Consider the following 14,889-nt stretch of genomic DNA (forward strand, 5'->3'; position numbering starts at 1 on the left):
TAGTAACCAGGTAAAAACGCCACAGCGCTGAGCGATCACTGCCAATTATTATATATACTTGCGGAATAAATAACTATGTACAAAAAAACATACCGGGTATCAAATAACTCCGCGAATTGTAAAGTATTTATTCTGAACATTTTTATGAGAACATACATCTTGTTTGTATTAAGTATAGTTAAGTGTTTGTTAGTATGCATTTTATCAATTTAAACGTTGCCAGACCGGACGCATGTCGGGCGACCTTTTTATTTAAAAAAAATAAAATTATTAGCAAACACTAACCTGCCTAGTGTTCAAAATTATGTTTTGTCTATTTGCCCAGCCTCTGTTTAAATACATTGCAAATTCACTTAATTAAAATCAATAACGACTGACTGTGCTGACTAACCATAATACATGTATGGCTGATTTAAAACAACAACAACAACAGCCTTCCATCCCATTGGACAAACCATAATTTCAAACACTTACCGAAGTTCGGCGGGTTTTTCCTCGTTGGTAAATATGCCTGGTATTGCTGGATCTGTTTAGTATTATTACTTTTGCTCACTGGTTGACGGATGTTAACGCGGCCATGTTCCTAGCAGCGGAGGTTAACAGACCTAATGTCCATGCCGTCACGATACCATTTGCTGAGACTGAAAAATGTTTCGCTGTTTTCCGGCCATGCCAGGGTCTGGCTACCTTCAAAGAAAGCATTTACTAATTAAACAAAGCAGGGTAGAGGGAAGGTTTCTGTATAAAAATATAATTTCAAAACCTTTCAAGAGTTGCCTGAGACCAGACCCCACGTAGTTTCTATTAAGAGGTTATATTTATGAGCATATCTTATCACGTGAAGATAATCTGTAATAACTTCGTTTTCTTCTTTTTTCGAACAGTATCAATAAAGATATGATCCAAATTGAGAGCAGTATTACAGCAATGCCGTGTGTTCCATTGCTTCCACCGAGTGTCATGTTACAGCGAGTCTATATAGACAACGACCTAGCATGTTGAAATGTGTTCAGTTTTAATACTGTCATCAGAAAAGAAGTCTGAAATATATATCTTAAGTACATACATATATACGAAGCTGCAATGGAACGCACATTACATGTAATGCAGTAAGATATTTTGTCTAACTTTTTATTATTTTACTATTAACACTCCATACACCAATGGTACTGTATATGTAAAGTAAACATGTTTCATATCTTTGCCTTGTAAAATGTTCAAAATGATATATTCAAAATAAGATCCACTCTAACTGTGTGCTGTTATACCTAGTATGGCATTGTGGTTTGCTTTGTTTAAACGATATTATATGTCACGAGAAACTGTAATTATCGTGAATAAAACACGTCTGTTCTGTTCACATTTCACCTCGAACCAATGGTTGGTTGTTTTGTTGCTGTTCCTGACGTGTGTTATGTTTTTTAAGCAAGAACATTTATGCATTATATAGTAATTATAATAAAAATAATATAAATAAGAGTAATAAATAATAGTACTACTACTACTGCTACTGCTACTGCTACTGCTACTGCTACTACTACTACTACTACTACTACTAATAATAATAATAATAATAATAATGATAATAATGATAATGGTAATTATAGTATTAATAATAATAATAATAATAATAAGAAGAAGAAGAAGAAGAAGAAGAAGAAGAAGAAGAAGAAGAAGAAGAAGAAGAAATGAATTTATATTTTCGGAAAGAAGTTGAAAATAAGCCCGTGGTTTCCTCCTCAATCCTTTACTTACATAAGTATATTGTAAATTGTATCATCTGTTAAGTGATTCTTAAGTGTTCATTACGATCTGTTCTATTCCATTTCTTACCTGGTTCCTCGATCTACCTATGAAGCGAGGATTTCATTCATTCATATTTTTTCTGCAACTGTTATCATGCATTATGACATAACATCTATTCCATTCATGATAAATGTAGTAACACTGTGTCGAGATATAAACAAGATAACATGAGATCATATACTGAAGCGAGGTCACTGCTCTTCGATTTTTTGCCCCTTTACTTTTCGTCCGTCGTCTCATGAACGTCGGGAAGAGGACAGGGGGCTAGATCATTTTCTTCTATGCAAATTGTAAGCCAATATGTCAATCCAGTAATTGCTACACACCTTGTTGTAGGTAATTCTTCCTCTTTCCACAGACAAAGTTTCATGAACGTAGCTTGAAATACTTTTGAGTTATGCAACGATCCAGTTAAAAAAATGATGTTTTCAGAATTTCTGTTGCCATTGCAACCATATTTCATGGTCCGACAAAACAAATACATGCATAATTTACAAGTGAACCTCTGTCCATATACCAAGTTGCATAAACATTGCTTGAATGGATCTCGAGATACCTCAGTGAGGGGACTCAAACAGGGTATATTCAACCAAGAGGTATCGAAAGCAAAATAATTATATACACTTTTCTGCTGTGAATAGTTTTGAATCCGTATATATATCAGTGTATAGTGTCAGTTATAACAACTTACTAGCGGATCCAGGGGGGGGGGGGGGGGGGGTGATGCACCCGGTGCCCGTCCTCCCTAAGATCACCCAAGTTTACTCTTTATTACAAAGAGGAGAAAAAAGAGTAGAGAAATACGCCCAAAATGCACCAGTTCGGACCAGAAATTGTTAAGATTTTCTTGGGGGAGTACCCCCAACCCTCCCCCATGTCAGCACTTAAAAACCAACACATTTTAGTTCTCGGGGAGGGGCGCAAGTTAAAAGGTTATGTCCCCTTACACCAAATCCTGGATCCACCCCTTTAAACATATTTATTGTTTCGCACTTTTCTTTACGACTTCTTTCACGGTATTGTTAATCCATAAGTCCGTTCCTGAAGTGAAAAAGTCGCTGACTTCAAATTATGATACACATCACATACCAAACTGAAAGACTCGTGATCATTAGCGATTCTCAGACCTAAAAACGAATCCTCTCAAGGCTAAACAATTGTGCAGAAGTTTGTTTGCATTTCCTCCACAATGTTGGTAATGTGCTTGCAATAAACATAATGGGGGGAGGGGTTAAGGTACAAAAAATCGGCGTGGAAACATTTACAATCGAGTAATAACCATGAAGTTTGGAAAATAGGAATATATACATGCAAGCACATCTACAACATACACAGATATGCCGTATTTGCCGAGTAAATACGAACAATTGTGGATAAAATCAACACGTTTTTTTGTAAACTGTTCAATAACTTTTTATGATACCAAACTAAGATGTCGATCGAAGAATGTGTTTTTCTCCACATACTGGACGCATACATTTTTCAAAATTTAAAGAAAAAGTCCACTTACCAGGCAAAAGTTGGTACCAGAATCGGTACTTTTCATTCTAAATCCGCCATTTTGTTTGCCATGAAACATTTTTCTCACTTAATGTTTGCATGAAACGAAATTACATCCCCCCTCGCTTCTGTAAAAACACCTGTCCCTCTATGCAAAGTACAATTCTATTCATTTTAGAGGGAGAAATTATTAGATAGTTCCCAAGTTAAAAAAAAATTACTTCGCATATCGCCCCGTATTTAAAATTAGAATTAAGGTCTCACACTAAAACTTTAAATTCAAAATGAATGACAGTAAATATTTAGTAATCAGACGCTCGCACGCGGCTATGTTAGTAGTCTTAATTTAATTTTGCATTCAAAAATATAAATAAAGCGGTCTGTGATTGTTATTTTTTTATTTAACTCATTAAACCGGAGTTTAACATATTAGTTATTCTGAGTTGAGTTGAGTTGAGTTGAGTTGAATATTAGTTTTGCATAGTTATGCAACTTAATATTTATTTTAACTGATAACAATGTATTTTTGCGTGATAAATCACGTGCGAACAAAAATAATATTTATAATGGTTTCCACATTTCCAATCCCAATACAAAATACTGAATTTAACAAAAAGTATTTCCGCTTGCGTCATTACGCCAGAATAGCGTTACACTTGTTTGCCTGTCCTTTTGGCGGTACTTACGTATATTGTATATGTATTATTGTTTCAATGCAGAATATTTTTAACAATTTATAATAATAATGATTTGAATGTACCAAAGAATTATTTTCCAAAATCGGAGGAACCAATAACTGTATAAGAAGTTACAAATGAGTTTAATCCCTACGGCAGTGATAATATGTTAAATGAATGTTTCATCGAAACTGTAGATATAATATCTTTGCATTTATGTGATTTGTTTAACAAAATATCAAACTCGGCTTATTTTCCGGAAAATTGACTGCAAGGTTTATTATCCACATTCATAAAAGGTCAATGGCTTTCTCCTCAATTTTATATATCATATGTGTATGTTGTTAATGTTTATTTGTTATAAATTAAATACTGTTAAAACCCAAAGGGTTCAGAATCTAGGAGATGTACTTTAGTAAGCTGTATATCAAAATTATTTACCATTGTTGTAAAAGAGCGTGTTAAAAAGTTTTGTGAAGAACATGATATTATTTCAATGTCCAATTCGGACTTCGGAAGGGGCGCTCTACTACTGATTCTATATACTTACTGTTACCTCTGATACAAAAGTATTTGTTTGAAAATGAAATACATTATTATTATTATTATTGTCGAAATGAGAATTTGCTTTGATACTCTTTATAGAAATGCACTATGTTTGCAGATGAATAAATGTTAAATACAAGGAAAAATGCTTAGAATCACTAGGGAATCCGGAGGGGGGAAGGGGGGCGCGCGCAAAAATCGTCCAAGTTTACTTTATAGAAGAAAAAAGTAATAACTACGCCCCAAACGCATCATTTCGGTCTAGAAGTTGAGAAGTTGATAAAACTTTCTTGGGGGACTAGCTCAAACCCCCTTCCAGCACTTATCAAACACATTTCGGTTCAGATGGAGTGGCGCAAGTAAACATATTTCGCCCCTTAGTGACGCCCTCTCTAAAGACCTCGAGTCCTGTGACAATTTAAAACTTTCGCAATGACTTATGTAGGTCAAGACTTGGACTGAATATTCATGCCTTTTGAAAGGCGGTTAAGTCCTTAAGACAATTGGCAGCTTCCGTTATATTTTGTGGTAAGTCATTTTAGCTACTTCTTTGAAGCCTTTGTGTAACTTTGCAATGGTAGTATCTTAACTTGTATCTCATACTGACTGTGTTTATAAATGCATTTACAATGTTTTGTGTTTGAAAACATAAATTTATTAAATTTCTCATAAAAGGGTTATGTGGTGTTGTAAATATGGATTGGCTGCAAGGTGTATACTGAACATTATTCAGTAAAAACATTAAACATAAGTGAATCTGGATTATTCATAACCTTATCCCAGTAGCTTAAAGCTCTTTGTTTGCATATAACAGACAATGGAAATCTTCCCAGCTCACCAAAACGGCTACATTTGAAGTCTGGGAGCGTACTCCTAACAGCAATTTACAAAATTTTGAGTGCAACTTGTCGACATTATTTGAGTTGCTAATCTCCGATACATCTTAGCCATATAAAATAATTGGTACAATAAGCGCATCAAACAAAGAGAGTTCTGTTTTAACATCTATATTGACACGTCTAAATATCGATAATAAATGACTATATGCTTTCAAAGCTTCCTTATTTAAAGTATTTATTACCCGTGATAAGTGTAATGAAACTTAATCCCTAGATAAAAGGATTCACTGACAATTTTAATAATATCACCATTGATAGACCAATTGAATGTGGTTTTTTTAACATTTATCTTTAAACCCGATTTGCATGAATATTGATATATAGTGTCCAGTTGTAACTATCTGCACTGGTAGTGAATAACGCAAAATTATCAGCAAATAGTAGCATAAATATGAATAGCAAGCGTAAGTCTTTTTCCGTAAGGTTTGTAAAATCTATAGAAACTTCAATGTCATTTATAAATAGTATAAACAATAATTGCGACAAGGGTTCACCCTGCTTAATGCCAAGAGTAACATTTACCATTTCAGAATATGTCATACAAGCAGAATCGTTAATACAAGACTTTACATTGAGATAAATAGCTTGAATCATTTTAAGCATTTTGCAACTCATACCAGATTTTAAAAGTTTAATCCAAAGCGCTTCATTTATGACAGTATCAAACGCTTTTTCGTAGTCTATAAAAGCACAATACAACTTGGATTTATTAGTAATACCATTCTGAATAATAGTATGTACTATAAACATTCAATCAGTTGTGCTACAGCTATCTCTAAACCAAAACTGAGATGAGTTTAATATATGTGTTCTCGTTCACACCACTTGTCTATTCTATTCCTTAAGGTAATTGAACATATTTTAGCAATAGTATGTATTAATGTTATTCCTCTATAGTTAACAGCACAAGGACGATCACCTTTCTTTAAGAGAGGAACTATGACTTTGACTTCTTTACACCAAGCATCAGGATAATTTCCTTTGTCAAAAATAAAATTAAAAATCTTAACAAGATAGAAGGAAATAAAATGCTAAGAATCAATGAAAAAAACAAAACAACAGCAACATTATTTTGCATATCAGTACTTTGACGTATTTTTAAATTTGAATTTTTTTTTTTAAATTTCTGTGATCTTAAAAGGGCAGTCTAAATCATCAACATTTATTGTTTCCTCTCTGGTTACAAAATCATCGTTGTCGAATGAGCTGAAGTGTGGAGTGTTTTATATGTCCTTAAAATGTTTAATAAAATCATCAATATTGACATCATGACTACTAGAAGAAGGTTTAGGTTTATATTTGTATATATATTTCCAGAACTTTCTTGGGCTAGATTGACGTAGATTACATACGGTTTTACGTTCCTTGATATAAAAACACGTTTAACATTGCAAAAGCTAGCTCTAGCATTTAAAAAACCTAAACGATTTTCATTCGTAGGTGAATCTATAAATACCCTTTTACAATGATAAAATATATTTTTATGTTCTTTGCAAGTTACATCAAACCACATTGATTTTCTAGTGTTGCATTTACGTGGAGGGTTTACATTGAAAGACTTTCCATTCAGCTGAAAAGATTTATCATAAATAAGATCACACAGTTTGTTTATTCATACATCAAGTCCACATTGTCATGTAATAAATTATTGGTAATTTCATCGAATATTCGCTTTTACCGCCTAACGCCTGTCGTTACTCATTGGCATCGCAAGTATACCAAATAATCTTATCATAAGTAGAATTCAAGGTTTTATCATTATAAATTGTATTACAATTAAAAGTAAAATCTGTCGGTCAATGGTCGGAAAACTCTGTAGCGTCTATTTGGTTAGGCCGAATATATGGTTTAAATTATATAAATTAGGCCTAAGAGGGAAATTGTTTAGTGTTATAAAAGGCATATATAACAGTGTTAAAACACAAGTTAAACTTCATGGTGAAACTGGTGAAATGTTTGAAAGTTTTCTCGGTGTCCGGCAAGGGGAGTGTTTAAGCCCTTTTATATTTTCTATGTATCTTAATGATTTAGAAGACGAGTTGTTTCTAAATGGAGCCAAAGGTATTGATCTAAACATGGTTAAACTCTTTTTATTGATGTATGCAGATGACATCGTAATTTTTGCAAAGACCAGTGTTGAAATGCAAACTAATCTTAACATTTTAGAAAACTACTGTAGAAGATGGAAGCTTTCTGTAAATAGAGATAAGACTAAAATTGTTGTTTTCAGAAAAGGCGGTAGATTAGCACAAAATATTCATTTTCATTATGGTGATTCAGAAATTGAAATTGTACCAAAATATTGTTATTTGGGAATTGTGTTTACGTCTGGAGGCTCGTTTATTGAATGCATGAAAACATTGTCAGGACAAGCAAATAAGGCAATTTTAAAAATGAAGAAATACCTTCAAGGCTTTGTTAACATATCGACTGAACATGTTTTAAATTTATTTGATAAACTAGTTAAGCCTATTTTATTCTATGGATGTGAAGTTTGGGGATTTTCCCGTGCGAACAACGTAGAAAGAATACATACTATGTTTTGCAAGAATTTACTTGGTGTTAAAACTTCTACACAAAACGATTTTATATATGGAGACCTAGGCAGGATTGATTTTTATTCGATGAGATTAACAGTTATATTGAAATATTGGTTTAAGATATTACACTGTAGTGAACGAAAATACATAAGTATTATATATAAAAGCATGTTAATTGAAATTGAAAATAATCCTGGTAAAAACAACTGGGCGGTTATGGTGAAAAACATGTTATGCGCATTCGGTTTTCAAGACGTTTGGATTGCACAGGGTGTTGGTAACAATAATAATTTTCTTAGCATATTTAAACGTCGAGTTAAGGATACTTTTATTCAAACTTGGTATAGCAGATTAGAAAACTCAACTAGAGCAACTTTTTATAAAGTATTTGCAAATTTTGAAATGCAGTCATATCTTAACCAAGTCAATATTCAGAAGTATAGAATAGCACTTACAAAATTACGTTCGTCTTCACACCGGCTCGGTATTGAGACTGGTCGATGGAGAAACGTGCCAAGAGAAGAGCGGTTATGCGCTACGTGTAATAAATTAGAAGATGAATATCACTTCTTATTTGAATGCATATTGTATAATGATATACGATGTAAATATATCAAGCGTTACTATAGAGAAAGACCAAGTATGTTCAAAACTATTCAGTTGTTAAAATCCAACAACGCAAATGTTGTGAGGAAATTAGCTGTATTTATCTTTAATGCTTTTGAAATAAGAAAGACACACACCCTAATCCAGGACAATTAAGGAAGACCTAAATTGTTGTTGTTGTTTTCTTCTTTTTCTTAATGCTGCTCGACCAAGATATTTAACCAGTTTCATCAAAATCTTTATTCACTATTAAGGTTATAAACATTATATTATTATCATATTGGTATGCTGAATACAGTGTTGTCTTATGATCTGTCCATTTGTTTAAGAATTTCATTGATTTTATTTATTTTTCTTAATTTCGATCATGGGCCATTTGCTCGTAATTAAATATGTATATACAAGCGGAAGTTTTCCCTATAATAGGTATACAACAGATAAAATATTTCAAAGTTAATGTACTTAGAAAGGTATATTGAATCATACAGATACAGTTGTTAACATTGCGATATAGATAAACCTATTTATAAATAATTAAATATGCTTCGCCATACATGTATACATAAGCTATTGTATTATGTTATGTAATAATTTGATCAAGGGTCATATTGGCCTATTTCAAATATGTAGTGTGTTGTATGTTGCTTTTGAATAAACTTTCTTCTTCTTCTTCTTCTAGAACGTTAAAACTATCTAAGCAAGTAAATAAATTGTAATTTACTATGACATAGTCAACAACACTAGAAGCGAATGTATTTCTAATAAAGTTATGACATGTAAAATGATCTGGCTCTAATCTACCATTGACGATACAGATGCTATTTTCTTTACAAAGTGATAATAATTTGTTACCAAAAGGATTAGTCTGGTCATCTAAAGACGAGCATCGTACTCCGGCATATCAACATATCGATTAAGATTAATATTTTCAATTATATCTGATCGTTGACCTACCCTTGAATTTAAATCACCTGTTAACATTATATCACTCAACTGACTATAACATCTTATGTCAACAGCAATTGTTCATAGAAATCAAATTCAAATAAACGCGAGTTTTCGTTCGTAAAAAACATTTGAATCAGTTGGTGGTATATAGCATGCCCAGACAAATTAGGAAAATAACCAGGTCATTTTACAGTATCTTTACTCTTCTCACATTTTCGTATTTATGAATTCTTCTCTAAGTTTCATAGCATGCTACACAAATTTCGCAATGTTGTTAATAGTTTTCTTATTTCTATTACACGTAAGGTACTTAAATTTTGCCAGTGTCGACCAGGTTGATTTGATACAATATTTATTTCTAAGATGTTCATAAAACTTACAGCAAAACATAAAATGGTATTTTGATTTTGCAGTGTTCTGAGTACATAACTTACAAATTCTATTTTCCCTAGCGCTATTTGTATATCAACCAGTTTCTATCTCTAAACAATGGGCAGAGAGTCTGAATTTAGACAATTCTTTTCTATATTTATCACTCTTAACGAAAATGAGATAATCTTAAAACATAAAATCCGTTTTGAACATACAATAATAATGCAGTTTTGTTTGATTTGATAAAGACTCATGCCATGTCTGAACATACTGATCTCTTATTCTTTGAGTTATTAATTATATGAAGATAGTAAGCAGTATTATCAGGTTTGAAAACATTAACGCTATTATCAAGACCAAGCCTATTTATATATTTAACTACAGACACTATTTGCTGTCTATTTTCCACCTGAAGTTTGTTTTCTGCATTAACATTATATTGTTGAATTAAATATATGCTATGCCGTTATGTTAATCAATATGCTTTAACCCTCGAGTATTTTTTATACCTAATAAATGAAATTTTGAAATTCATACCATATTAGTGATTATTTCAAATAAAAGACAAGAGGAAAAACTAGCGACATCAACTTTCAACATCTGAATGCGTTTCAAGTCGATGTCAAAGTAACAATAATCCAACGTCAATTTAGAAAAAAAGTATAGTTTTCTGCATTTCTATGAGGCAAACACGTTAATCAATTGGTCAACACCAATGTTCATGTCCTTATGTACATGACAGACGTCATTGTTGTTCCCAAATAGTTCTTTATGCTTCCATACCACTAAATGACCTTTCACATGTGGCCGACGTCAGTGGCATGGCCAAAAGGACCCCGATGATGGTACAAATGCAAGGATACAAGTCCTTGCACGTCTGAAGAAGGAGGGTGTCTTGGAGTCTTGAAGCCTTAATGTCTGTCATACTCCATCTAACTCTCCATCTAGCAATTTCCGACTTGACTGTCTTGTATGTTTGAGGGAGGTCGGGGGCAAAGGCGGCATATATTGTCGGCAGCATATTATCCCGCAGGTCAGCCAGTCTGGAAGGCAATTAGTGTAGCGTACAGTACCGATCTTCATTACCAAGAATGCGAGTTTCCATTTCCTGAACTAAATGGTCCAGGAATGCATTCTAAAAGTAACCCTGTAGTAAACGGACACCGTTTGGACATCAGGGTTAACTCTGTTCTGCTGTCGACCAGCTCTTCTCGGCATTGATGGTGAATGTCAAAATCGTTGCTAACATCTACGGCCTTGTCGTATAGAGCATCCTAAAACATACTGATCAGCCTTTTCATCGTTGCACAGCTTATTAACTACACGTGTTTCACTCACGGCATGCAACAAGTCGTTGTCCTGCTTTTGTAGGAGATTTGTCAGGGCTACTCAGAATGTCTTCCGCCACAAGGAGCACGATTATGAATTCGAATCGCAAAATGGCGGCCAGATATTGCCCTGCCTTTTCGTCGCCATGTGCCTTTAATGTCTCCAATGCGTGAATCACTACAGGGAACGCATTCTTGAATGTTTCAAGAGCGTCTGTCCGACTGGACCAACGATTTTCACACAGAGTACGAAGCTTAGTGCGCTGGATCATTTCCTCTTGCGTAGCAACATCGTGTAACAGCTCGTCCTGGAATGCGAACAACCGTTTAGCTGAATAATAAAACATGCATGTGGTGAACGTTCACCAAGAACAATAAGAGCTTGAAGTCCCCGAAATTTCCCAGACATATTTGATGCAATGTCAAAGCACTGAGCTCTGATCTTAACTATATCGAGATTTGCTTCTTGCAAGAACTCAATAATGTTTGCGCGAAGTACAACTCCCTTGATGGATTCACACTCGACGAATCCAAGAAATTCTTCTCGGATTACGCAAATACCATCGACGAAACGCACGCAAAAAGACAGTTGATCTTTCGTCGATTTGTCTGTTGTTTCATCAACCATGATCGCATAAAAGGGGCACGACCGACAGTCTTCCAAAAGTTGTTTCTCCATCTGACTTGCGCAAATGCCAATTTATTCATTTTGGATTTCTGGTGAAGTGTATTTACCGTTATAATGTGTGCCGCCTAGATGCTTTGCTAGGATTTGTTCATTTTGTGCAAATGTCCTCAGTATAGCCATGAAATAGCTGTTATGTTCGTTATGTCCGCGTAATGGTTTATACTGTTTTGCACAAGGCGCAAATAATTCTGGACAATATGTATCAATTTACCGATTCTTTCGCACTGGACTCACAATGTAATTTTTTCATTATACTTTTAACAATGCGTTGGTGTCTACAATCTGATATAAAGACTTTAACATTAAACGAAAATGAAGCGGGATAAAAAAAATCGTGTACGCGTTCTGTTATTAAGGATTCCGCATTTTACATTGTTTGGATAAACATCCTGTCATTTGTTAAAAGCAATATGTCAAGGCCGCATACTTAAGAAATCGGATACCATTGAATAACTTGTGTTATGTTGTGAAATATTCTAGTACATTAGTAACACTATATAAATATGCGGTTTGGTTTCCCAGTTTATATACTGTGAAATCATTAATAACGCAGGTCAGCCAGTCTGGAAGGCAATAAGTGTAGCGTACAGTACCGATCTTCATTACCAAGAATGCGAGTTTCCATTTCCTGAACTAAATGGTCCAGGAATGCATTCTAAAAGTAACCCTGTAGTAAACGGACACCGTTTGGACATCAGGGTTAACTCTGTTCTGCTGTCGACCAGCTCTTCTCGGCATTGATGGTGAATGTCAAAATCGTTGCTAACATCTACGGCCTTGTCGTATAGAGCATCCTAAAACATACTGATCAGCCTTTTCATCGTTGCACAGCTTATTAACTACACGTGTTTCACTCACGGCATGCAACAAGTCGTTGTCCTGCTTTTGTAGGAGATTTGTCAGGGCTACTCAGAATGTCTTCCGCCACAAGGAGCACGATTATGAATTCGAATCGCAAAATGGCGGCCAGATATTGCCCTGCCTTTTCGTCGCCATGTGCCTTTAATGTCTCCAATGCGTGAATCACTACAGGGAACGCATTCTTGAATGTTTCAAGAGCGTCTGTCCGACTGGACCAACGATTTTCACACAGAGTACGAAGCTTAGTGCGCTGGATCATTTCCTCTTGCGTAGCAACATCGTGTAACAGCTCGTCCTGGAATGCGAACAACCGTTTAGCTGAATAATAAAACATGCATGTGGTGAACGTTCACCAAGAACAATAAGAGCTTGAAGTCCCCGAAATTTCCCAGACATATTTGATGCAATGTCAAAGCACTGAGCTCTGATCTTAACTATATCGAGATTTGCTTCTTGCAAGAACTCAATAATGTTTGCGCGAAGTACAACTCCCTTGATGGATTCACACTCGACGAATCCAAGAAATTCTTCTCGGATTACGCAAATACCATCGACGAAACGCACGCAAAAAGTTGTTTCATCAACCATGATCGCATAAAAGGGGCACGACCGACAGTCTTCCAAAAGTTGTTTCTCCATCTGACTTGCGCAAATGCCAATTTATTCATTTTGGATTTCTGGTGAAGTGTATTTACCGTTATAATGTGTGCCGCCTAGATGCTTTGCTAGGATTTGTTCATTTTGTGCAAATGTCCTCAGTATAGCCATGAAATAGCTGTTATGTTCGTTATGTCCGCGTAATGGTTTATACTGTTTTGCACAAGGCGCAAATAATTCTGGACAATATGTATCGATTTACCGATTCTTTCGCACTGGACTCACAATGTAATTTTTTCATTATACTTTTAACAATGCGTTGGTGTCTACAATCTGATATAAAGACTTTAACATTAAACGAAAATGAAGCGGGATAAAAAAAATCGTGTACGCGTTCTGTTATTAAGGATTCCGCATTTTACATTGTTTGGATAAACATCCTGTCATTTGTTAAAAGCAATATGTCAAGGCCGCATACTTAAGAAATCGGATACCATTGAATAACTTGTGTTATGTTGTGAAATATTCTAGTACATTAGTAACACTATATAAATATGCGGTTTGGTTTCCCAGTTTATATACTGTGAAATCATTAATAACGCAGGTCAGCCAGTCTGGAAGGCAATAAGTGTAGCGTACAGTACCGATCTTCATTACCAAGAATGCGAGTTTCCATTTCCTGAACTAAATGGTCCAGGAATGCATTCTAAAAGTAACCCTGTAGTAAACGGACACCGTTTGGACATCAGGGTTAACTCTGTTCTGCTGTCGACCAGCTCTTCTCGGCATTGATGGTGAATGTCAAAATCGTTGCTAACATCTACGGCCTTGTCGTATAGAGCATCCTAAAACATACTGATCAGCCTTTTCATCGTTGCACAGCTTATTAACTACACGTGTTTCACTCACGGCATGCAACAAGTCGTTGTCCTGCTTTTGTAGGAGATTTGTCAGGGCTACTCAGAATGTCTTCCGCCACAAGGAGCACGATTATGAATTCGAATCGCAAAATGGCGGCCAGATATTGCCCTGCCTTTTCGTCGCCATGTGCCTTTAATGTCTCCAATGCGTGAATCACTACAGGGAACGCATTCTTGAATGTTTCAAGAGCGTCTGTCCGACTGGACCAACGATTTTCACACAGAGTACGAAGCTTAGTGCGCTGGATCATTTCCTCTTGCGTAGCAACATCGTGTAACAGCTCGTCCTGGAATGCGAACAACCGTTTAGCTGAATAATAAAACATGCATGTGGTGAACGTTCACCAAGAACAATAAGAGCTTGAAGTCCCCGAAATTTCCCAGACATATTTGATGCAATGTCAAAGCACTGAGCTCTGATCTTAACTATATCGAGATTTGCTTCTTGCAAGAACTCAATAATGTTTGCGCGAAGTACAACTCCCTTGATGGATTCACACTCGACGAATCCAAGAAATTCTTCTCGGATTACGCAAATACCATCGACGAAACGCACGCAAAAAGACAGTTGATCTTTCGTCGATTTGTCTGTTGTTTCATC

This window comes from Mya arenaria, chromosome 11 (assembly GCF_026914265.1).
Source record: "Mya arenaria isolate MELC-2E11 chromosome 11, ASM2691426v1".
NCBI lineage: Eukaryota > Metazoa > Mollusca > Bivalvia > Myida > Myidae > Mya > Mya arenaria.